Source organism: Harmonia axyridis, chromosome 3, assembly GCF_914767665.1.
Source record: "Harmonia axyridis chromosome 3, icHarAxyr1.1, whole genome shotgun sequence".
In the NCBI taxonomy this organism is placed as follows: Eukaryota; Metazoa; Arthropoda; class Insecta; order Coleoptera; family Coccinellidae; genus Harmonia; species Harmonia axyridis.
Window position 1 is genome coordinate 57,410,529 of NC_059503.1, and position 23,921 is coordinate 57,434,449.

Below are 23,921 nucleotides of genomic sequence, written 5' to 3' on the forward strand. Positions count from 1 at the left end.
ATTTTGAACATTTGCTATGAGTAAGTTTTACAGCGAGTTTTCAATATTTTGTCCTCTTTCTCAACTTCTTTCTTATAATATATATATATGTATTAATAAAATTTAATCGGTTCGTTTGACTCGATAGATAAATTAACTGATCTTGTGGGACTCCTATATTCAATCAAACAAGACAACTAATTCAATCATTCAGAGCTTCAAAATGGAAGAAAATCAGATTTGAATAACTTCTCATTTTTCGTTGTTATCATGTCAGTCATGATATCAAGGCCGAAAACAAGCAGCTAATACAAAAGTTGATACGACATTCAAAAGATCAATAAATGGGATAGTTTTTGCTGAAAAGAAAATATGTTCAAATCATTAATTTTTCATCGATAAACCTTTTGCAAAATTATGATTGATATTGTTCACCTAAGAATTTTGTGTTATAGCCAATTTCTTGCTTTTTTGATAAATGCAATCAAAGGACCCCGCACGTTTAGTATGGGAAATGGCTTTCCGTGAATTTGGCTGAATTTTTGATATGTTGTAGTTCTTGATGAACTGATCAGAAAAGTCCTTAGCCACAAAGCTCAGAAATGGACAGTTTTCGAGATATGGAGCTTTGAAAATGGATTTTTTGCAATTTTCGGGGTTTTTGCTCATCAATCGGGGAGCTCTCATTTCTGTTTGGGATGGAATTTGGATGTTCGGCAACCAGAACCCGATTGAGAAATGATCTTTCTTGGTTATATTAGGCACCGCCATCAATAATTTTTTAAACACTGCTCCACATTGGCTATGGAATGAGATACAAAATCCAAGATCTTCCATATACATCTTTTCATGCCACAAGATGACGCCAGAATAATTCACATGACCGAGACATATTGTGAGATTTTTTTAAGAGAGACCATAATAACTGAATCCTCATATATCTGATGTCCAATAATATCAAATATGTTAGCCGAAATGTTCATAACCAGGCATCGCGAGCTGTAATGGGGGAAAATGGGAAAATCATAATCATATATCCTCAGGGATAAAAATTGTGATCACTATTGATGTCATTTACATATGATATGTGATTTGTTTCTCACAAATCTCGATAATCTGACAATGGGGTGCCAAGACATTTTCCTCAGAATGTCTCGAAATTGATGATAGCATCTCACAGACAAACGAATCCGTGAAAATGTCTGCAGTTTTGATACAATATAGTACTATCCGGGTAGAATATAGAAGTCCAAGTGTTGGAAGCAAACTGTGAATGGAACTTCCGATATTAACCCACGAATTCTTGATAATAATTTTTTTTTTTATGAACTTTTTAAACATCACACATACGAATGAATACTATTTAATAATATGATCGTTGGCAAAATGAATGAGTAGATCAATCAAAAACAATATAATAATGAGAGTAACATTCATAATAATAATAACAATGATGATAATAAACAAAAAACAATTTAAAATTATATTAGATTTCTTGCGATTGCTAATATTAAATTGTTTTTTGTTTATTATCATCATTGTTATTATTATTATGAATGTTACTCTCATTATTATATTGTTTTTGATTGATCTACTCATTCAGTTTGCCAACAATCATATTATTAGATAGTATTCATTCGTATGTGAAGTTCAAAAAGTTCGTAGAAAAAAAAATATTATCAAGAATTCGTGGGTTAATATCGGAAGTTCCATTCATAGTTTGCTTCCAATACTTGGACTTGTATATTCTACCCGGATAGTACTATATTGTATCAAAACTGCAGACATTTTCACGGATTCGTTTGTCTGTGAGATGCTATCATCAATTTCGAGACATTCTGAGGAAAATGTCTTGGCACCCCATTGTCAGATTATCAAGATTTGTGAGAAACAAATCACATATCACATGTAAATGACATCAATAATGATCACAATTGTTATCCCTGAGGATATATGATTATGATTTTCCCATTTTCCCCCATTACAGCTCGAGATGCCTGGTTATGAACATTTCGGCTAACATATTTGATATTATTGGACATCAGATATATGAGGATTCAGTTATTATGGTCTCTCTTAAAAAATCTCACAATATGTCGTTTCTCGGTCATGTGAATTATTCTGTCTGGTCTGGTGAATATCTTGTGGCATGAAAAGATGTATATGGAAGATCTTGGATTTTGTATCTCATTTCATAGCCAATGTGGAGCAGTGTATAAAAAATTATCGATGGCGGTACCTGATATAACCAAGGAAGATCATTTCTCAATCGGGTTCTGGCCGCCAAACATCCAAATTCCATCCCAACCAGAAATGAGAGCTCCCCGATTGATGAGCAAAAACCCCGAAAATTGCAAAAAAACCATTTTCAAAGCTCCATATCTCGAAAACTGTCCATTTTTGAGCTTTGTGGCTGGGGACTTTTCTGATCAGTTCATCAAGAACTACAACATATCAAAAATTCAGCCAAATTCACGGAAAGCCATTTCCCATACTAAACGTGCAGGGTCCTTTGATGAGGCTACAAGGATAACTGGAGTGTGATAGCTTTTATCAAAAATTGAGATATTCCGTAAAAATACAAAATGTTGACTTGAAAAATTACCATCAATATATCGAACATGTGTTATATGACATTTTTTGTTGAAAATCACATGTAGAATCTCATTTTGGACGTGTTAAAGTAGGCACCCTGTATATCGGATGCTAATTGAATTCTAATCTATATACCTATGTATTAGGTATATTAAGATTTATTGATAGCTATTTCTCCTTTGAGCAATATGGCACCATTCATTCAATCATCATGAAACTCGAAGAAGTTATCAAGCATACTTCTGCATAGGATTAAAAGAAAAAAAAAGCTGAAATATAATTTCTATAAATTTCACTGGAAGATGTCTGATACCGGCGCATTCGCCATTTTAGCAAGGTCATCTTGTATTGAAAAGACAATTGAAAGATTTTTTTGAATTTATTTTTCATCTGAGCTTTCAGCTTTAGCTGCTACTAGCAAATAGTAAATTGAATGAATTATAAAATTGTAGGCCTTTAGTAAAACAGTAGGTATCAATCTGAGTAAAATCTTAAGCATTTCTTTATGAAAAATAATCAGAAAAGGAAATGTACTTACCGAAATTACGTATTAGAGAATAGAAGATACGACGAAACGAATAAAAAACTACTTGAATTTCTCATATATTGACTGAGTCCAACAGAAAATAGCATTTTACGATGTGTTGATGGAAAAGATCGCTTTATTGTCGCATATCCGGTAAATGAAGGACAAACCTGAAAAAGAAGGAAACATTTATATTATTATTCAAGTGAAATATGAAATTTTAATAGAAAATCATTAATGATATCAATATTAAAAAAAAATATGACCGTTACAATGCTACATTTAATGCTGTGCATAGAAATAACTATAATCATACAACAAAAGAATATAACACGGAGTTTTGTATCTCATAGAACAATGTAACAGCATAATTATAACAGCCTAATGGCTGAAATTAATGATTTAATGGAATATATCGATGAAAATTTGTTACCAATATAAGTATGTTCAGATGGGGTCTAAAGTGATTCAATAGGAATGTCGGCTCTTCCTAATATATGTAGTGTTATGGTGAATATGCACAAAAGGTGAAATTCCTGTAATACCCAAACCAATTTCGCCTTCTGATTTTTCGATTTCAATAACATTAAAGTTTTCCATAACATAATGTAGAGGGCTGATTTAAGGAGTAAACGACGATGGAGTATAGTACCAACACCATTGGGACAGATATTTTTTTGAAATTTGATCCTCTAACTTGGTCGTCTAAAATTAATTGATCGTATTTTGCTGCCGAGAGAATGAAAGTGGTATTGAAAAAAGAACATTTCAATTTCTAGACAAGTTTTGAGCATATAACTGGAAGTATAAAGTACAATGTGATTAAATAACTTAATGGATAATAAATTTTTACACAATATCACTATAAAAATATTATATTACGATGTTTGAGCTAAGAATTATTTATTTTAGAGGTTGTCCCAAATTCTATGCGCACTGAGAACATCTGAAAAACTTTAAGACTAAAATATAATAGAAAAACGTCTTCTCTTCTTACGAATTAAAAATCAATAATTAGAAATCAGATAGTAAATATCTTGCTCCGTCCTCGAATTGAAGGGAGTTTCTGAAAAATATTTATCTTGATTTCTGTTCTAGATATTCCAAAAATTTTAAAATGTCTTTTTATGGTTTACTCATTATAGATCCTACTAATTAATAACCGAAATTTAGAGGAGAATTGATAATGGAAAAAAGTGCTGAAAAAACATTTGATAATTTTTCGAATTTCTCAAAAAAAACTAAGATAAAGCGAAACATTTCAAAAAATCATTCTTCAAAAACGCCATGTAACACGAGAACGAAGATGTTTACGATCTGATTTCTGATATTTCAATATTTCGAAAAAAGGGGTCTGGTTCCCTGAAGATTTTTTTCTAGGTCTTATAGATTTTGACATGAGTATCGAATTTGGGACACCCTGTACATTTATGTTTAACTATTTATATAGCACTGGATGTGGTTTTCCAAAAAATTTTTTCATTTCATTTCCTTGTTTCAGAGACATTCATGGAGTTATTCCATTTTCTATATTGAGAGTAAAGTTTCATGCTACTATCTTGGTTCGATATTTCATAAGTGAGTTACACAGTGGCCTCACAAATATCATCTACTTAATTGACGTTGATTATATCGTCGATTAGTTTATAACCAGTAGGAAATACTAGTAATAGGTGAATATTATCAGAGCTTTCCCAGAAAGTAATCATCAAACGCTATAAAAGATAACTAATTTATCTCTTGGGATAAAAGAACCTAAAAGGTCGAATTTCTCAGCTGATACATTTCGGTTTATCAGATATAATGACTATTGAGTTGCTATTAGATTGTTATGTAGCTAATAATTATGCAAATTGTCCTATTCAATTTTATGGCTAATCAAAAATTTTCGCAATCGTAATTATTCTGAAACTGCTAGGTTTTCGGTTAAGAATTTGCATATATTGTTCAAATCGCATTGGTGACCTTGAGTATTTTCCACGAAGTGAATATAATCTTACCGTTTGTTTTCGATATCATACCTTGGTTCGAAAATCAATTACAATATCATCCTAACATCAGATGATTCTGAAAGTCCTTGTCAAATTGAAATATTCTGTGAACAGAATCGAAAAATATCAAACGTTTCCTTCATTCCTTCAATTTCTCCTTTGTTCCTCCAACATAATTGAAAACAACTGATTGGGTTATGAAAGCCAAGAGTTTAAAATTGGACTGTCGAAACATTCCAGATGGTTATATTCAAATTTATCACAAAAAAAAACTATAATTTCAATGAATATCTGTTGGGAGTCGAAATATTGACCTTGAGGTATCACCTGTGGAATGTTAATTTGAACAAAACCAAGGATATTAATGTTTTCATATTCATATTAGTTATTATAATAGTAGAATCGTGAAATATTTCAACAACTTCGCGGAAAATGTTTTTCGCTGTACAAAGACATTTAAAAAAAATACTGTTCGATTCATGAAAAAAAAAATTTCCCAGAAATTCTTAGGAACTTGAGTTCATTCAGAAAATTAAATTCAATTTGGCAACTGAGAAAAATCTCGAACGTTGCAGTTTTTCCGCCATTTTGAACTTTTTCAGAGTTCATCACTTTTTCTGAATTGAGCACTCAACTACTCTGATATGACCAAAGGTTATACATAACTAACCACACTAAATAGAATATTGCTCAGAAATTACGTTGCATACCCTGTATCTCGCTTATGCTTCAAAAACGAGGTATATATCATAAGGCCAAAAAAATTATAATGACAAACCTTGTATATTCGGGATATAAGTAGATACTCATTTTTTTCCAGGGGAATTTCATATAAAGTGATCGGTCAACAGAGATAAAATGCCAATCGTTTTTCCTGTCATAAAAAAAAGATTTTATTATGACTGCACCTCAGAGTAATGAACATAGCTAGAGGGAGCATATGTCATTTTCAGTAAGCAAATTTTGTCCCCAACATGAACTATCAAATTTGATATGAAGCGCGCAGAAATGAGAACATATCAGTGATAAGATATTTCACTCAATTCGCGAGTTCTTCTTATGTCCCATAGTGAATAAACGATTCAAATCAACTCAAAATATATTGAAATAAATACCTACATATATCAGAAATTCAGAAAACAAACTTCAAGTGCGCCAAACGACGTGGATCAACTGATGACACTAGGAGAGCAATAGTTGCCAAACCTTGGATTTCAGCAGGTAGATACAGAAAATAATACATAATATTCTGCTTATTATAAATTCGACAATTAGAAGAAATATCAGATTCCAAATATTCAAATTTCCATATTTAATCGCGAATCACTCCAATAAATATATTTCATTCGATATAGTAAAATTGTGGATTTGAAAATATATCACAATCCGACAACGTAATCCAACCATGTTGGGGACATGTAAAAATTGCGTATACTCCCTCTACCTTTATTTATTACTCTATGGTCAACACTGATCAAATGTCAATCATTCTTCCCGTCATAGAATAAACATTTTTATTACGTCTGCACCAAAACACCGCTTAAAATTTTACATCAAATATCCGAACTTGAAAAGCCATCTCCAGTTTCCCGTGTTTTGTTGACATTTTAAAATTGTTCCAAATTTCGTCCTCGATTCTCGTAAATAGAACATTTAAATTATGGCGTGATACCCGTCTTATAATCAGCAAATATATATTCTACGAAAATTAACATGAGTAAGCACAAGCACATTGTTATTTGTGCTAATTTGCATATAATTCCGAGGTACTAGATATACACAAGCGATCGACAGCGGATTACCAAAATGGTTTCGAGACGAAGATCAAAATATGAAGAAGAAGGATTGATTCGTTTATAATTGGAGTTTCGACGACATTTCATTCAAACACTTTACAGAGTCATTCAACGAATATTCTAGTCTTGATTTTCTTATCTTTCATAGAAACGGGAACAAAAACTTGTAACATATATCCTTTCTTCATTTTTTCTATCTATAGGCAAAATTAGGGGGACGGAAAAAATCTCAAAAAAGTTTGTATTAAGTGTACAACTTGGCTTTTTGCCACCGCCGTTTTGCAATAGATGGCTGTAGCGGTAAGTGGTAGTCGAAATAAATAGATCATAGATGTCATACCATAAGCTTAGGTAGTTGGAAACGCCATCGAAATATTAGTCGATTTGTATCTGCATCATAAGGTTATTCTCGATTAAACATGTCAGCTTACGAGCCAAATTCTCGCCATTTGTGGGAGGTTTTACTTTACTGCTTTAATATGAAAAAATCTCCGGCTGAGGCTCATCGAATGCTCTCAAATAAGGCCGCTATTAGTGAAAGAACTTACCGAGAGAGGTTTCAACCCTTCAGGAACGGTGATTTTGGTGGAAGAGAGAAGGTTTTCGAAGATGCAGAATTGAAGGTATTACTTGATCATGACTGGTGTCAAACGCAACAAGAATTGGCCAAATCATTGAGAGTGACGCAACAAGCCATTTCAAAATGTCTGTAAGTCATGGGAATGATTCAGAAACAAGGAAATTGAGTGCCATACGAGTTTGAAGCCGAGAGATATTGTACGGCGGTTGTTTACTTGTGAACAGCTGCTTGCAAGGCAAAGACGGAAATGGATTTCTGAATCGCATTGTGACTGGAGAAATGAGAAGACCTACGCCACCTATCGTATTCGCCATTTCTCCAGACGTTTCTCCCTCGGACTATCTCACTCGTTTCGATCAATGGCACACGGCCTGGCTGACTATCACTTCAGAACCCAGGATTGAAGAAAAAGTAAATCCAGAGATTTGGCAATGGATTCAAACATGATCCCGAAATAAGCCTAATTTCTTCCATATCGGTGAGTAAAAATTTTTCAACAGGATAATAAATTATCCGACAATTATGACCGAAAAAAAAAACAAAGATTTCAAAGTGGTTCTGCCTACTTTACTGGGTGTCCTAGCCTCCTGCAAAAATTCATGTAGATGGCGTAACCAGAACCGTACAAATTCAAGAAGAATATCGAAAAAAAAATACCCAATATTTCCATTTTGCTATGAAATTAGTTATTTATAATACAAGTGCAGAAGGGATTGATATTCTTCCACGAGTTCAAAATTCAAAAACGAGCCACGAAGTGGCGAGTTTTGGAATGAACGAGTGGTAGAATGAGCCTTCTGTACGAGTATTATACATTATTTTCTCTAATTCATTGCATTTTCATTGAAATTAATGAAATATTTCCATAAATATATTTTAGTGATTTTTGCATTGAAAAATGTTAGTTGGCAGAACTGATTTCTTTAAGGCAAATTGATGAATTGACAGATAAAGCCGTGGCGGAAAGTTCGGAGTACCAACATAGAATAATAAAATATAACCATGAAAACTGTGCGTTTCTGATATATTCTCGCACGATTTTGTTCTACAAGATGTGGAAGAATGAACGGAATAACCACAGAATTAGAAAAAAGAATTTCAAGTATTGTACACAATTATTAAACATCTTGAATAGATCAAGGTGAACAAACAAGTGTTAAACTAATTGAAGAAGGGCCTCGTCTATTGACACATCAATGCTTGATCTCCTCCTTATAAAACTTCAATAAATCAGTTAAAAAAACTGGTTACGTCGAAGAACTGGAGCAGAAGACGCAGATCCAAAAAATTTCCCTATTCAGCAACTCAGGTGTTTTTAACATTTGAGGTCACGTCTAAAATTGACCTGCAGACGTCGGAATTCCTCATACGTCCTTCGCTTATCTCTCGTACACAGGTATTTGATATTCATCGCACGGAACATAGATGCGCAATGATAAAAACTCGAACAAGAAAGCGAGCACGATAGGCGAATTTGAAACTGGCATCAAATGAACATCGGGTCATATTGGATGGCGCTATTCCTGGTACGATTATCTTATCATTTTCTTCATAATTTGGTTCATCAACCTATCGGTAATGACCCTAGCAACTTCTATTCGACACCGTGATGCGTCAAGATTGAAGTTTGAAAATTCACAATATGTTGAATATTTCACTTTAATTTTCATTGATTGCTTTTGCACTTCGATACGATAACAAAATGAAAAATTAGTCTTACGACAAAGTTCTTGAACGCAACCTCTAATGGTTCGATGATCTGTGTTGGTCCATCAATTTTTGCCTTGAGATGAAATGGGTAAAAACTTGAAAAACACTTTTGATGACAAATATGTATACTTCCTTCAACTTTGAAATATGTGAACTGATGATAGTAGATAAAAAATGATGTAGAAGTACAAATAAAAGTCTGGTCAAAATAAATGACGAAGAATTGGTGATACAAAGTTGTACAAATAGTTACAAAATACTGAAGTCACAAGAACAAGTAGTCCATATGATTGAGGTTATTTTTTCAGCTTAAGAACTTATAAGAAAGAAATGTTGTTGAAGTGAATTATTTATTCCTATAATCTAGTCCATTTCACTCAAGATTTTCAAATCAAAACCTATATTTATTAATTAATTATATTGCGGTTTTTCCTTATTTAAAGTTCTTCCTCGATATCTCTTGAAGTATTCATTTTAGGTATAGGGTTTGCTTAAGTAACCCCCACACTTTTTATAAGTAGAATCGACTGAATTAATAAAAAATAAAGGTTCTAATTTGAAAATCTTGAATTTTGATGAATTTTAGCTGTCCTTATGAACACCATGTAAATTTTTGGTCCAAACTGCAAACAGTCTCATAAAATTATGTATTTGCAGAATCGAAAATGAAAACGGTTTTTTCGAAAAAAAAATTCTGCAGGAATATTAAAAAACAATGTGAGTCCCAGTCGCCACCATTTTCTTCATAAGAATCCCATCAACTCATGAATTGTTGAGTTTTTACCCAAGGTATGTCGTATTACTGAAATTGTCATCGTAAAAACTATCTAATAATGCAATCATAGTGCATGCAAGTGTGCCATTTGAAATAAGGAAGTGCATAGTAGTATTTTTCCGGTATAACCGGAAGTTATAAAGATTTGTAAATATTTCAGGAAGAAAGATCATTGTCTCAAAACCCAACATGCTAATTGTCAACACCAAATTATGATTAGTTTCCATAAACGTCTAATAGGCTATCGCGGTGAATCAACCTGTATATTGAAGGTTTTCATTCAAAAAATTTTGAAAAAAATCAAGAAGTATTTCATCCATAAAATAATCAGATACCACTCATTCAAAATTGAATAATTACATTCAAACATTTTCTTTTGTAGCATGCATGAATAAATTTTTTTCCAATTCTAACGATTTTCCAACATACTCAAGGGAATGGAAATAATAAATATTCATATAATTCTCAGAGTTTGCTTCATGGATATTCATTGCAGTTTATATTGGATTATCTTATCACATTTTTTCTAATTTGTTACGTTATATCTATAGTGACCTCTAGCACCTTCAACTTGACACCATACGACAAGATAGACATGTGGTGTTAAAAATTATGCTTCGCCTTTGAGGTTATATTTAACATTGTTTCAATTTTAATATTATAGTATTTATAGAAGGTGTCTTGAAATAAAATTTGGATATAGAAAGATCGATTGGAAGAAGGTAAGACCACTATCAATTAAATATTTATGAAATGATGAAATACACAATTCGTAAATTAATTCATTGATAATATCATCCAACTTCCCATTTGATTCTAATCGAATTAAATATTAAATTTCTTTACATGGCTCTGCGGATGTACTTCACGATAGCAGCTCTTTCCTGAGGAATGTCCACGCAATCCTGATTCAAGCCCTATTGACTTCTTTTGATGTTTTTAAAATTCGATGTTTATCTTTTCTAGTTCGTTTGATGAAAATATCCATCAAGAAATGAATGAGAAAAAAATATATACATACTTTAAAAATAAATGAATATTTGGATCACGTATACATTCAAAAATTTCAAATTGAAAACTGTATTATAGTCCAATATGCTTTCAATTTTGTTCTCTTTCGTGTCATTTCGATTTAATAATTTCTTCCCTTTTTGTTGTTATAATTCATAGGACCATCGTAAAATATCAAGTTTTTATTTCCAACAAGTGTTTGTATAATATGGTACTCGATTTATTGTGTCTGTAAAATCATTCAAATTGTATTATAAGTAATACTTTGCTAAATAAGAAACAATTTTGAATTTTTTTTTTTTTTGTTATTTTGTTCATGATATTTTCCTGTTTCTTAATACCTTGAATTATATACATAAAACAAGTGGAAGAATGTCAAAGAAATGACAAAATCAAAACAACAAATTTGCACAAAAAAAAATGAAATTGGGAATTCATTAGATAAACAAGTTCTCAATTCAAAATATATTAATTTATACGTGTTTTCAAAAGTATATTTGGACCAATGTGATATCCAAAATATTTAAATTTATTTATTTCAAATTCCAAAACTTGAAATGTTGGGATAATTTTTTATAAAATATTTAAAATTCAGTAAGCTAATTAACAACTGAATGTTAAAGTAAATTCGAAAGTTTAGCGAAGAGTTTACCTGCAACTAATTTTTTAAATGCAATTTCATATTTTTATGGTCTTCGTTTACTTGAAAAAAATTTTTTTTTTATACAGAATGTTCCTAATTTGCAGGTAAGAAAGAAAATGAGAGATTCCTCAGATGATTCTGTCGAGAGAACAATTCCCCTATACATTGGTACACAAACGCTTCATTTTCGAGAAACAGAGTGATGAATTTTCATTTTTCTCTTCTGATAGCATCTTCATTTCGAAAGATAGTCAACTGAAAGTTAGCATAGATACTGATAATTAGAGTTCACATCACGTGATGAGTCCATTTCAAATGAACATCTACTGAGTGAGGAAAAAGAATATTGGACATGCCCTCAGGAGAAGTGATTTCTTTCTATTAGCTTATTGTCTGAAAATCATTTTTTTATCGACTAACGAAATTGTTGAAAATTAATCTAAATCTGAATGAATGATATTTTTATCTGTTACTATTCCATTTTAGTACTTAAATCTTCAAACACAATCTCAGTGAAAGTATCTATTTAAAAATAACAAGCTCACGTGTCTGATAAAAAACATCGATGAAACTAAAAATTACATACTCTAAGCCAAACTGGTACTGATTTATCATCTTAATCTCTCCTATCCTCAAGCTTATAATTAACCCAAATTTACGTATTTCCAATATCCACACATCTTTAGACATATTCCTCATACGAAGAACATCAGGAAGACATTTCTCTTATAAAAAATTATTGGCTACAGTCATTCCAAGCATTGTAAATAACTCAAAAAAAAAAAAACCACAAACACAACTCCATCTTTGAAGATAACCATCTCCGAAAATTAGACCTTGCCGGCTTACAAACAGCCCAGTCTTCATGCTCAATCATTTATCAAACTCTTCAATTTAATTCAGAGGTGATGGGGAAAATTGCAAGGTCCTCTATTTTATATTGAATACATGATGCTTGTGATTTGGAACCGATATTAATTTTTTATACGACGATTTTTTGTTTCTAATTATGTACATGCTCGAGCCTGTCGCTATAATTTAGATGGTAGATAAATTATTATTAATTCGAATAGGGGAGGGACGGTCAGTTGATCTGTCGAAAACGTTTTTAGAAAAGATGAGATACCGACACCTGTCATCTATGTGAAACTTGATAGGCGAAATGAAGGATTATATTCTGGGAAAATTTAATTATGATTTTGAAGTTTGAAGGTGATCCTAGACAAGTCTTGAGGTGGTAGGACATGAATAACTTGAATGTCGGTGTTTGGATCATCGGATATTAACACCGTAATTTTTTTGATTATTAAGTTGAAGGATACGGATTTGATTTGAAAAAAATAATTTAATTAATTATTGTATAAAGAGTGAGTCTTCAACTTGGACATATATTTTAACAATAGATTCCTGAGGTCATAGAAAAACTTTTTTCCCAAACCATTTTTTCCGATTCGGCTCGGTTGAAAATATACCGTGTTGCATTTTCCCTATATTTGAACCAATAAAATGATGTTATAAATTGTCTTACCAATATAAACTGCTCTCTTGCTTCCACACCTCACCGCACTGTATAAGGATGTAAGGGAACAGGGTTTAAGGATTGAAATGGAACAAAATGGGACTTATACAATGCAAACTGACCTTCTAGTGAACTGTAATCCTAATATATTTAAATGTCCGTGAAATAAACCGAAACCGTTATATTTAACACCGAAAACTTTATATTACCAAACCTTAACTTTTCTTTCCGACAACCGATACATCTCATTTTTATCTGACAATACATACGTCTCGATTTCCCAGAATGCGCGACGTTGCCAAAACTAAACATCATAATTACTTAAAAAGGGCTAAAACATACAGGCTGTTGAAAAATCCATAAAAAATTATTTTTCATTTATATCTCACAAATAAAATACTTTGTGGAATTAAGTTTTCAATTGATATGATGCATCTTCTCCCAACACAAAATTCCATCTTTTAGTTTCTTCATTCCATAAAAAATGCCAGGATTTCAAAGAACCCAACTCTTCAAAATAATTTGAACATTCATTGTAGAATATTCGACTACTTTCGAAAATAAAAGTATTCTTCATATTTTCTAGTAACGGGTGTTTTTTTTCGAGGTATATAACTTTAAGTTGGCATTACTGTTCAAGATGGTAACCGATTTAACACCTGTCAAGTGATTTGTTCTCAGTTTGGTTTGGCAATTCATCATGAATAGACTCACGCCTAAACAACGCTTGCAAATGGTGTAATTTTATTTCGAAAATAATGGTTCTGTGCGGAATACGCATCGCGCAGTACGTCCATTTTATTTTGTTTAGCGATGAAGCGAACTTCTGGTTGAATGGCTACGTCAACAAACAAAACTGCCGCATTTGGAGTGAAGCTAATCCCCAAGTGTATGTCGAAACACCGTTACATCCAGAAAAACTGACTGTTCGGTGCGCTTTATGGGCTGGTGGAATCATTGGTCCGTACTTCTTCAAAAACGATGATGGCCAGAACGTTACAGTCAATGGTGATCGGTATAGAGCCATGACTACTAACTTTTTCATTCCTGAATTGAACAACCATGATGGCCAGGAGCTGTGGTTCCAACAAGACGGCGCAACATGTCACACAGCTCGTGCCACAATCGATTTATTGAAAGAGACGTTTGGTGACTAATTTCACGTTTTGGACCTGTGAATTGGCCTCCAAGATCTTGTGATTTAACACCGCTAGATTACTTTCTGTGGGGCTATGTAAAGTCATTGGTCTATGCGGATAAGCCACAAACCCTTGACCATTTGGAAGACAACATTCGCCGTGTTATTGCCGATATACGGCCACAAATGTTGGAAAAAGCCATCGAAAATTGGACGTCCAGATTGGACTACATCCGAGCCAGCCGTGGCGGTCATATGGCAGAAATCATATTTAAAATGTAATGCCACAAGATTATATTGCGGATAAATAACATTCTTGTCAATCGAAGAATCCATCGTGGTTTTATTGCAATTTGAAGTTTTATAGCTCTAAAAAAACACCCTTTATTATGAGAGAAAATAATAGCTTAAGTCCTCTTAAGTTCAATAACAACTGGAGTAATGGAATTAAATCACTCAAAGGCTCAAAAAAACTATGGAAGCATTTTTGATAATTATTGAATTACCTTCATCATTTATTGATTCCTTAATCAATAAATGATGAAGGTAATTGACAAGGGTCAACATCAACCGAAGGATAAATTTGAATCGTTGTCAAAGTTAAAATTCGAAACTATATGGCAAAATCTTCATAATAGATACCTACTAACTGGGAACCATCCTATATTGTCAACCAGAATCCCATGTAAACTACATCATATTGAACTCCTTCTGACCCCTAGTTATTAAAAATATATCCGTTTATTTGTAAACAGAAGGAACACTATTGCATATAAATGATGATTTAACAATATTTGGTGGCCCGTTTTTCGTATATAACGAAGTCTAACATGCAAAGAGAATTTAATCTGAAGAACAACAATGAGAGAGATAAACTCTCATTAGAAACAGTAAGGAAATGATACTATTTCTAGCGTATCTATAAAGAGGGGGTCATTGTTATGATTTTCGTGATTTCACCTAGTTTTTCATGTCATCGATTGAGATACGTTGCAACGTAACCTAGTTTAAAAGTTTCATATCAATGGAGAGAGGTTGGCAATACGGTATTGAGTGATTTGTTTATTCAAGTTGTTTGCGATTTATTGGATTGACGTTCAGATATTATATTTGAATTGCTCATATTTGAAAATGATGAAGAGGTGGATGAACTTTTGAAGGATCCATAGCAAAATTGTTCTATTGAAAAATTCGAATGAATATGTTTTTAGTTGGAAATTATCAAAAATAAACTAGAAAAACATAGAGCTATTCCTAGAAACCAAAACAGTTATTTGTTGTTTATACTGGTGCAACTATTAATTCTAAATTAAGGAAATCAATGAAGATTTTTTGAAATCTTCACAAGATAAAAAAAATATATCAAATTAAAAGATGACAAAATTCAATTTCAACATTTTAGTTGTTATAAGGAAATACTATTGGATTGCTACACTGCTGCTTCATATCAGGCGATATATTTGCATCTAATCAGTTTGTTATTTTTCGACAAACCGATTGAAATACTAAGTTCAGGAACAATTTCAAAATGACAAAAAAAAATATTATATTGAAATTTCCGATAAGAAATTTTATTTTGAATAGCCCATTCTCTAGGCAGCTGTCACTTTCGAAGATGTCATCTTTTGACATTTGTCAAGTAAAAACTACGCCATGGCAAAAAATGGATTTGAAACTATTAAGCACCTTGTTAACAATTTCAACATAGTTTTGAGCTTTATGTTTGCCTAGAAAGTTTTCTACAACTGCAACAAATGATGTCCGAGCTTTTCGTTCATCAATTCATTCAATTCATGAAGGCAGGATCCGCAATTAATTGTCTTATTTGTGAGCCGTCAAATATCCCTATTTTTTTTCATCATGAGCTTTTACAAATTACTTCATTAAGCCCAACTTTATATCTAACGGAGGAAGTATAATTTTTTTTTCTTACTTACCTGAGTTAGGAGATTAAAAGGGTGAGTTCAGGTACCTGATAGCCAATGGTTCCACTATTTATAAAGGGTGTTTTTTTTTAGAGCTATAGAACTTTAAATTGCAATAAAACAACGGTGGATTATTCGATTGAGATGAATTTTATTTATCCGCAAGATAATCTTGTGGCATTACATTTTGAATATGATTTCTGGCATATGACCGCCACGGCTGGCTCGGATGTAGTCCAATCTGGACGTCCAATTTTCGATGACTTTTTCCAACATTTGTGGCCGTATATCGGCAATAACACGGCGAATGTTGTCTTCCAAATGGTCAAGGGTTTGTGGCTCATCCGCATAGACCAATGACTTTACATAGTCCCACAGAAAGTAGTCTAGTGGTGTTAAATCAAAAGATCTTGGAGGCCAATTCACAGGTCCAAAACATGAAATTAGGCGGTCACCAAACGTGTCTTTCAATAAATCGATTGTGGCACGAGCTGTGTAACATGTTGCGCCGTCTTGTTGGAACCACAGCTCCTGGACATCATGGTTGTTCAATTCAGGAATAAAAAAGTTAGTAATCATGGCTCTATACCGATCACCATTCACTGTAACGTTCTGGCCATCATCATTTTTGAAGAAATACGGACCAATGATTCCAACAGCCCATAAAGCGCACCAAAAAGTCAGTTTTTCTGGATGAAACGGTGTTTCGACATACACTTGAGGATTAGCTTCACTCCAAATGCAGCAGTTTTGTTTGTTGACGTAGCCATTCAACCAGAAGTGCGCTTCATCGCTAAACAAAATTCGCTTATGAAAATCGTGAACAACGGCAATCTCATTTTGGGCCCATTCGACGGATCTACGCCTTACTAGATGATCGTTAGGCTTCAATTCTGGCACGAGTTGGATTTTGAAAGCATGCAAACCAAGATCCTTCTGCAAAATCTTCCATAAAGTGGATGGACACAGATCCAATTCCTGTGCTCGATGGCGGATAGACTCATTCGGGTCTTCCTCAATGCTACGCTCTACAGCAGCAATAACTTCTTCTGTACGGCGTCTCTGGGGATGCGAGTTATCAATGAGAGTAAACGTGATGCGAAAACGGTCCATGGTTAATCGAATTAACTGCTCTAATGGACGATTTTGGCGACGATAAAATGGACGTAGTGCGCGATACGTATTCCGCACAGAACCATTATTTTCGAAATGAATTCGCACTATTTGCAAGCGTTGGCAGGCGTGAGTCTATTCATGATGAATTGCCAAACCAAACTGAGAATAAATCACTTGACATCTGTTAAATCGGTCGCCATCTTGAACAGTAATGCCAACCTAAAGTTATATACCTCGAAAAAAACACCCTTTATATAGCGACCCCACATAAAAAATCCAGCCAGATATTAATGAAAGTGGGAAAGTGTAATCAAGTTATAGAAATGTTGATAAACACAAGGAACATCATGACCAGTTCACTCTAGGTGAGGTGATTAGGATATTCATGAACATTTTGCTTTGTCTGATTATTAGGTCATATCAAATTTGAAGAAGTGATTGAAATGAACAAATGCATTCAAATATCATCACTGTAACTTTTGAATTCTCCATTTATACTAACTGACAAAGAAACTGCAACACCGAGAAGCAGCTGTTTCAATTTTAATTTTTTTTCGATAAAACATAGATAGTATAGCAAGGAGTAAATGATTAAATTTTTTGAAGAAAATCATGCAGCTTTTTTCATGTGAAAAATTATTGTTAATTAAATATTGTGAATTCTGCAATTTTTTTGAATTTTACAACAAACCAGCTGTTCGAGGAGATCCAAAGTCGATATTTAGTTGTTGTTAAAATGCCTAGAGCACGTAAACGTGAAATTATCGCCAGCTAAATGAATTTGAAAGAGGTCGAATTATTAGTCTACAGGAGACGGGGTTGTCATTTCGAGAAATCGCTAACCGTACGAACAGAAATCCAACTACTGTTATGTGATGTTGTCAAGCGTCGTTTGACAATGCCCAAAATCGAAGAAGAGTAGGCACCGGATGTCGAAGGGGCACAAACGAAGTTCAAGATCGACGTCTAAGACTTATGACCATTAGAGACCGACTTGCGACAACTCGATCTTTGGCAGATGAGTGGTTAGGAGAACAAGGCCATCCTGTCCGAACAGTTTACCGCCTAATAAGGTCTTTTGGACTGAAGCATTATCGACCGCATCTTGTGTTACCTCTGACGGTTAAGCATCGCCGGCAATGATTACAGTGGTGCTGAAAACGTCAACATTAGAATGTGGAATCGCATCAGGTCGTCTTATCTGATGAATCTCGATACTCCTTGGGTGCACATGATGACAGAAGAAGGGTTAGACGACGTCGGGGAGAAAGACATGAACCTCAGTTCGATGTTGAACGTCATGTACACCGGACAGTAAGCTTTATGGTTTGTGATGTTATTGCATATGCAAGTAGGTGACCTTTAGTCGTTATTCGAGGTAACATGACAGCGCTACGTTACCTTCAAGAAATAGTGGAGCCATATGTTCTCCCTCACCTTAACCGGCTCGAAAATCCAATATTTCTCAGAAAGATAATGCCGACTTTTCAGAAGCGACCCATGTGAATCTTTTGCCATGGCCTCACAGATCTTTCGCTCATAGAGCATGTTTGGGGCATCATGGGTAAAAGGCTTGGAAATTTACCCCAGCCCCCACAGACTTTAGCGGCTCTGAGAGATGAAGTACAGGTAGCTTGGGATAGTATCCCACAAGAAGAAATAGACCATCTTATTGCATCAATGCCGAGACGTGTTGGGGAGTGTATAGATATTCGCGGTGGACTAATACATTATTAACAAATTTAAAAAAAAATTGTAAACCCTTCGTTCTTTTCTCCACATTTCAACCATTTACTCCTTGCTTTACTATCTATGTTTCAACAAAAAAAAAAATTGGAAATTTAAGCAGCTCCTCTGGGTGTTGCAGTTTCTTTGTCAGTTAGTATATTTTCAATTCAACATACATATACATTGTACCTATACAATTTACAACAACTACATTTCGAAACATCTTCAACCATAATCTAGCACTTGGCAGACATTACCTGTCCGTCAAGATGAACTATCATAAAAATTTGAAGCAATTTGTGTGGCATCGGATATATTCTAATACCGGCGATAGTAGGCGTTGACTAGCGATTCGCGGCGCCCTCTGTAGTGCGTGATTACCGCTATTGTAATTTGGACTAAATAGGTTGCCTCGTTCACTAGATCAATAGATTATGACACTTCTTCGTTAATTTATAGTTCTCTTTTCGATACGAGTGGGTTTTGAGCGAGTGGTACTTCAACCTTTATTTTCATTTCTATTATTCTGATCATTCAATAGATCTAGGCTTTTCAGAGAGTTCAACTGTTGTTGAGTGGTTTACAGTGACGGAGGAATCAGTGGCCCGATATCAACTAACGAATTTTGATTTAGAATGAAATGATTATGATTCATGCTAAGATATGCACTTCTATAAATTAACGCACCACTGAAAATTTAAAATACATTTTCGTCTACTTGTCCGATTTGGCCTTTTTTTTTAATGACAGGTCATTTTCTCCGAGACGTATGTAAACCATATACGCATAATCATCTTATAAAAATTTTATAAATACCGGGTGTCGGAATTATAGCCTGTCTTTTTCACGAAATTTGTAACACTCTGTAGAGTGTAACAGTTACATCATCAAGTTAGAATTAAACTTACAATTTAGCCTTATATTTTTCAACATTTCCATTTCTGATTCACTTCATTATATTCTTTGTTATTCGAGAAAAACCATTCATTTCATAAAATGTTTTTATGGAAAATGAAGATCCAAATTTAGCAACAAAAAAATGAAACACAATAATTGGAAACAAGTTAAACGAAACCGTCAGTAGCAAGTTTTTCCATCTCAGGCACGAATAACTTCTTGACAACGACAGCACATACTTAAAATAAGAGACTTTATGCCATTTTGGTCCATGTCTTCGCAAATTGCCAATCAGTCTCTGCCGTACGTCTTCCAAAATATTCAAGTTATATTCCTCCTGCAATCTTCTACCGAGAATATCTCAGAGATTCTCTATGGGATTTAAAACCGGGCTCCGAGCTGGCCATGCCCTGTTAACGATACCAACTTCCTCTAAATAATTACTCACAACTCGAGCGGCGAGAATCCAAGCATCATCTTGTATCAACAAAAATCCTTGCCTTATATATGGCGCAAATGTGGTTTTAAAATCTCTACTATGTACCTTTCAGTTGTAAGAAAATAAAAGAAAGAAATAGAACGGTTGTGTAACTAACATGATTTCTTTCACGAATTCTCCCCTTCCTCAAACAATATTACTGTTTGAGCACATTCTTCGCGTGTATGATTTAGTGTTTCCCGTTGCATATTCGTTAATAAAAGAATTCGCAAAAACATATTACACTGACACTAAGCATTTACATTTGACAATCACTGGTACTCATTGTTTTTCAATAGCCGGCTACTAAGTCTAGTATTCTAGATCAACCCTGCTACTTCCATGCTGATAATTTCAATTGAATTAATTAAAATCACGGCATGCTATGAAATGGTTTTTTTCGAGTAATAAGGAAGTTAAGGAAGTGAATCAAAAAAACAAATGTTGAAAAACGATAAAGCTAAAGTATAAGTTCAATTTTTACTTGATAATGTAACTGTTACACTCTACAGAGAGTTACAAATTTTATGAAAAAATAGGTTCTAATTGCGACACCCATTATTTATAAATAGAGTAGTTTTGACGAAACTGTATCTTGAACTTCTGCCCAAATTTTAGTAGTGCGTTAATTTTTTTTTTTCGAGTCACCTGAACCTAAAGAAGTCACATGACTAGAATGACGAAAAAATGTTCCAACTAAAAGTCCACTTATGCCAGGATCTCTTTTATTCTCCTTGTGGGGAGTACGGGTGTCAATTTTGGAATTTTAAAAACCCTTGTTTTTTATTGTAGACTCATATTATAAGGCAAAAAATACAGTTTTGTACGAACAATTTTTCATGAATCGTGGCTGATATCTCTGTAATCGAGTTTTTTTGAACCAAAAACAAATAATTTCGTCATTTCCAAATGATCAATGACATGTACTGAAAACAAACAGTTAAGCAGAAAACGTCCGAATTTTATGCGAATACTTGATGGAACATATACATTAAGGTTATTCAGACGGAAAATTCAAACTCGAATACAGAGTATACAGAAGTTTTGGCTTAAGTGGACTTACCGCTCAAAACAATAACCATCAATTTTTTATTAGAAAAATTTTTGAGTACATTGACGGATCCGTGAGTAATGAGTTGAACTTTATCATTTCGCACCATTTCCTGTTCAAAATTTGAAAATTAGATACATCATGACAAAATGATAGAAATATTCATCAAAAGAATAGTCTGACACCCAACATTGATCCTTATAGTTTCAGAATCTGATCTATACATTGCAATGGCTATAAACCAAAAAATATTTGCAATATTCAAACCTCAGTAGCAATTTTCCGTACCTACCGAACACAAAAGTCATTATTCGACTGTAATAACCGCCTATTTAAAAAAGGTATATACGACCTTGAAACTGTTATTTGTAAAGCCCATTAGCCCATATTAAAAGTTAATATGTAAGTCATTCGACCAGGTAATAGGAACTGGTTGCACCCACAACCAGCGGCGTCCAAACTGGAAATGGATAGCATACAAACATATTGATGTTATCTGCACGCTTAATGATATATTTTAAATTAGGTATGGCAGCAGAATGGAACCTGATTTGGTTGACACAAAGCAGAAGAAGATTTTTTCATTTTGAACTGATTCAAGATAGATCCAAATAAGCTAGAATTTTTTATTTTCCTCATGAAGTGTGAGATCCAACCTTAGCATTTTATAGGGTTATTATAATTCATTAAAGCTAATCCAATTTTTTAGGAAGAATTCATTGGCTATGACTATACAGGATGATTTCGGAGAAGAAGGTCATAATTTAGGACAATTTTACACTAGTCAAGAAAGTTTCGAAACAATGTTAGTTTATAGCTCAAGTGAGACTCAACAGGGTGATTCAACTTATTCTACTTCAAGTTTGGCTCATTCAATTTCAATTGAATTTTCACGAGTAATACCATTAGAGGTCAAATTATTTCCGGATTTAATTTGACCTCGTGTGGTATTCGGTAAGAAAATTCCACACCAAATGTGTTTATTTCCAACAACATCAATTTTCTTCATCATCAAGTACTCTAAATCAAGAACAAGCAACTTTCAATCAACCTGCCATAGTATATAATACTGTCGTTTTTAATATAAACATTATGCATAATGGTCCAAAGAATTTAAAAAACATCTAAGCTTGTAGTTGAAATGAATCAAAATTATCATGTGATGCGATGGTGATCTGTCAGAAATACACGTTCTAATTGATTAAAAATCACATGTGTGGAATTTTCAGTGAATTACAACATGTAAAAGTAATTTTAATAAGTTAAACAAATTTTTCTACATACAAGGTTGTTATTGGGACAATTTCAGATTAATTGCTGGATGAAAAGACACCCTGTGCATTGAGTTTGTAAAACTTCTCTATCCGTTTCATATTATACTATGAAGAATAACTCTTCAGGTGTTTTTAATTTTTTGGTACACTTCTGGTTTTATGAGACCTTTTTTTTTGAAAAAAAGCAGTATCGAATTTTCACTCCAAAGGACTGAGAATATTCTGAACTAGGTAGTAAAGCTTTATCCTCTTAGGAGGCAAAGCTACTTCTAAGTTATTGAATAGTTTTTTTTTATTAAATATCAGTTTTCAATTGTACATATTCTCAATAAAATCATTTAATTCAGAAAATTATTTCATATGCTCATAAAACAAAAAATCGACTAAAATGAAAACAAATACTGAATGAAACATAAAAGGCGAAACTAAGAAACAACAGAAAATTCACATTGAATTTTCGAAATGGTTTTCTTTTTTTTTTTTGAATACATTTTTGAGCCCCTTTTATTTTATTTCCAATCGACCTCATGAAAAAAACCATAAACAAAAATCTTATCTGCATATTCGATATGAGTAAATAATTGTGGCATGTTGGAATACACTTGTGAAAAATTATGCATTAGATATTTATATTCTGTTGTTTACTATGATGCTAACCAAAGATCTGTATTCAATTTTTGTTTTCATTTACGTGAATTTATGTGCTTACGAAGTAATTTTCTGAAATAAATTATTTTATTCGAAAAAAAAATATTGTTTTAATTGAATGTACTAATATATATTGTAGGTACTACACTGAAAATTTTATCAAAAATGTTCGAATTGGATAGATCACCCTATAAAGTCTCGATTGATGCACCTCTCATGAAACAAGCAATGTTTCGAAACTGTCTTAACTAGTGTAAACTTGTCCTAAAATCTGACGATCTCCTCCGGAATCACCCTGTAGTTTCAATAATACAGATATAGGACCACTAGACTTTTATCTGTCCTCTCTTCAATATTTATGATTAGCTCTGAAAAATTTTCCAATTGCCCAATTTGAATACCATTTTTGCCAACTTATCCATATATTAGAACTCGTGTCAAAGTCGCATTGACAAGATCCAAACAGCAAATCTGCTTATTTTCGATGACGCCTGATTGTCTGGAAAGATGACAATAGACCTAATTGTCCTCCTCTTATCTA

General features: G+C 33.2%; 1 protein-coding gene across 3 annotated transcripts in view; it reads right to left on the minus strand.

The window, feature by feature from the left end:
* The window catches only part of LOC123674481 (A disintegrin and metalloproteinase with thrombospondin motifs 9), a 278,970-nt gene that overhangs the window by 237,040 nt on the left and 18,009 nt on the right, over window positions 1-23,921 (minus strand). For all 3 annotated transcript variants that reach the window (XM_045609366.1, XM_045609364.1, XM_045609365.1), the window contains exon 2: window positions 3,113-3,270. The gene's annotated coding sequence lies outside the window, so the exon portion shown is untranslated. The remainder of the gene's footprint in view (window positions 1-3,112; window positions 3,271-23,921) is intronic.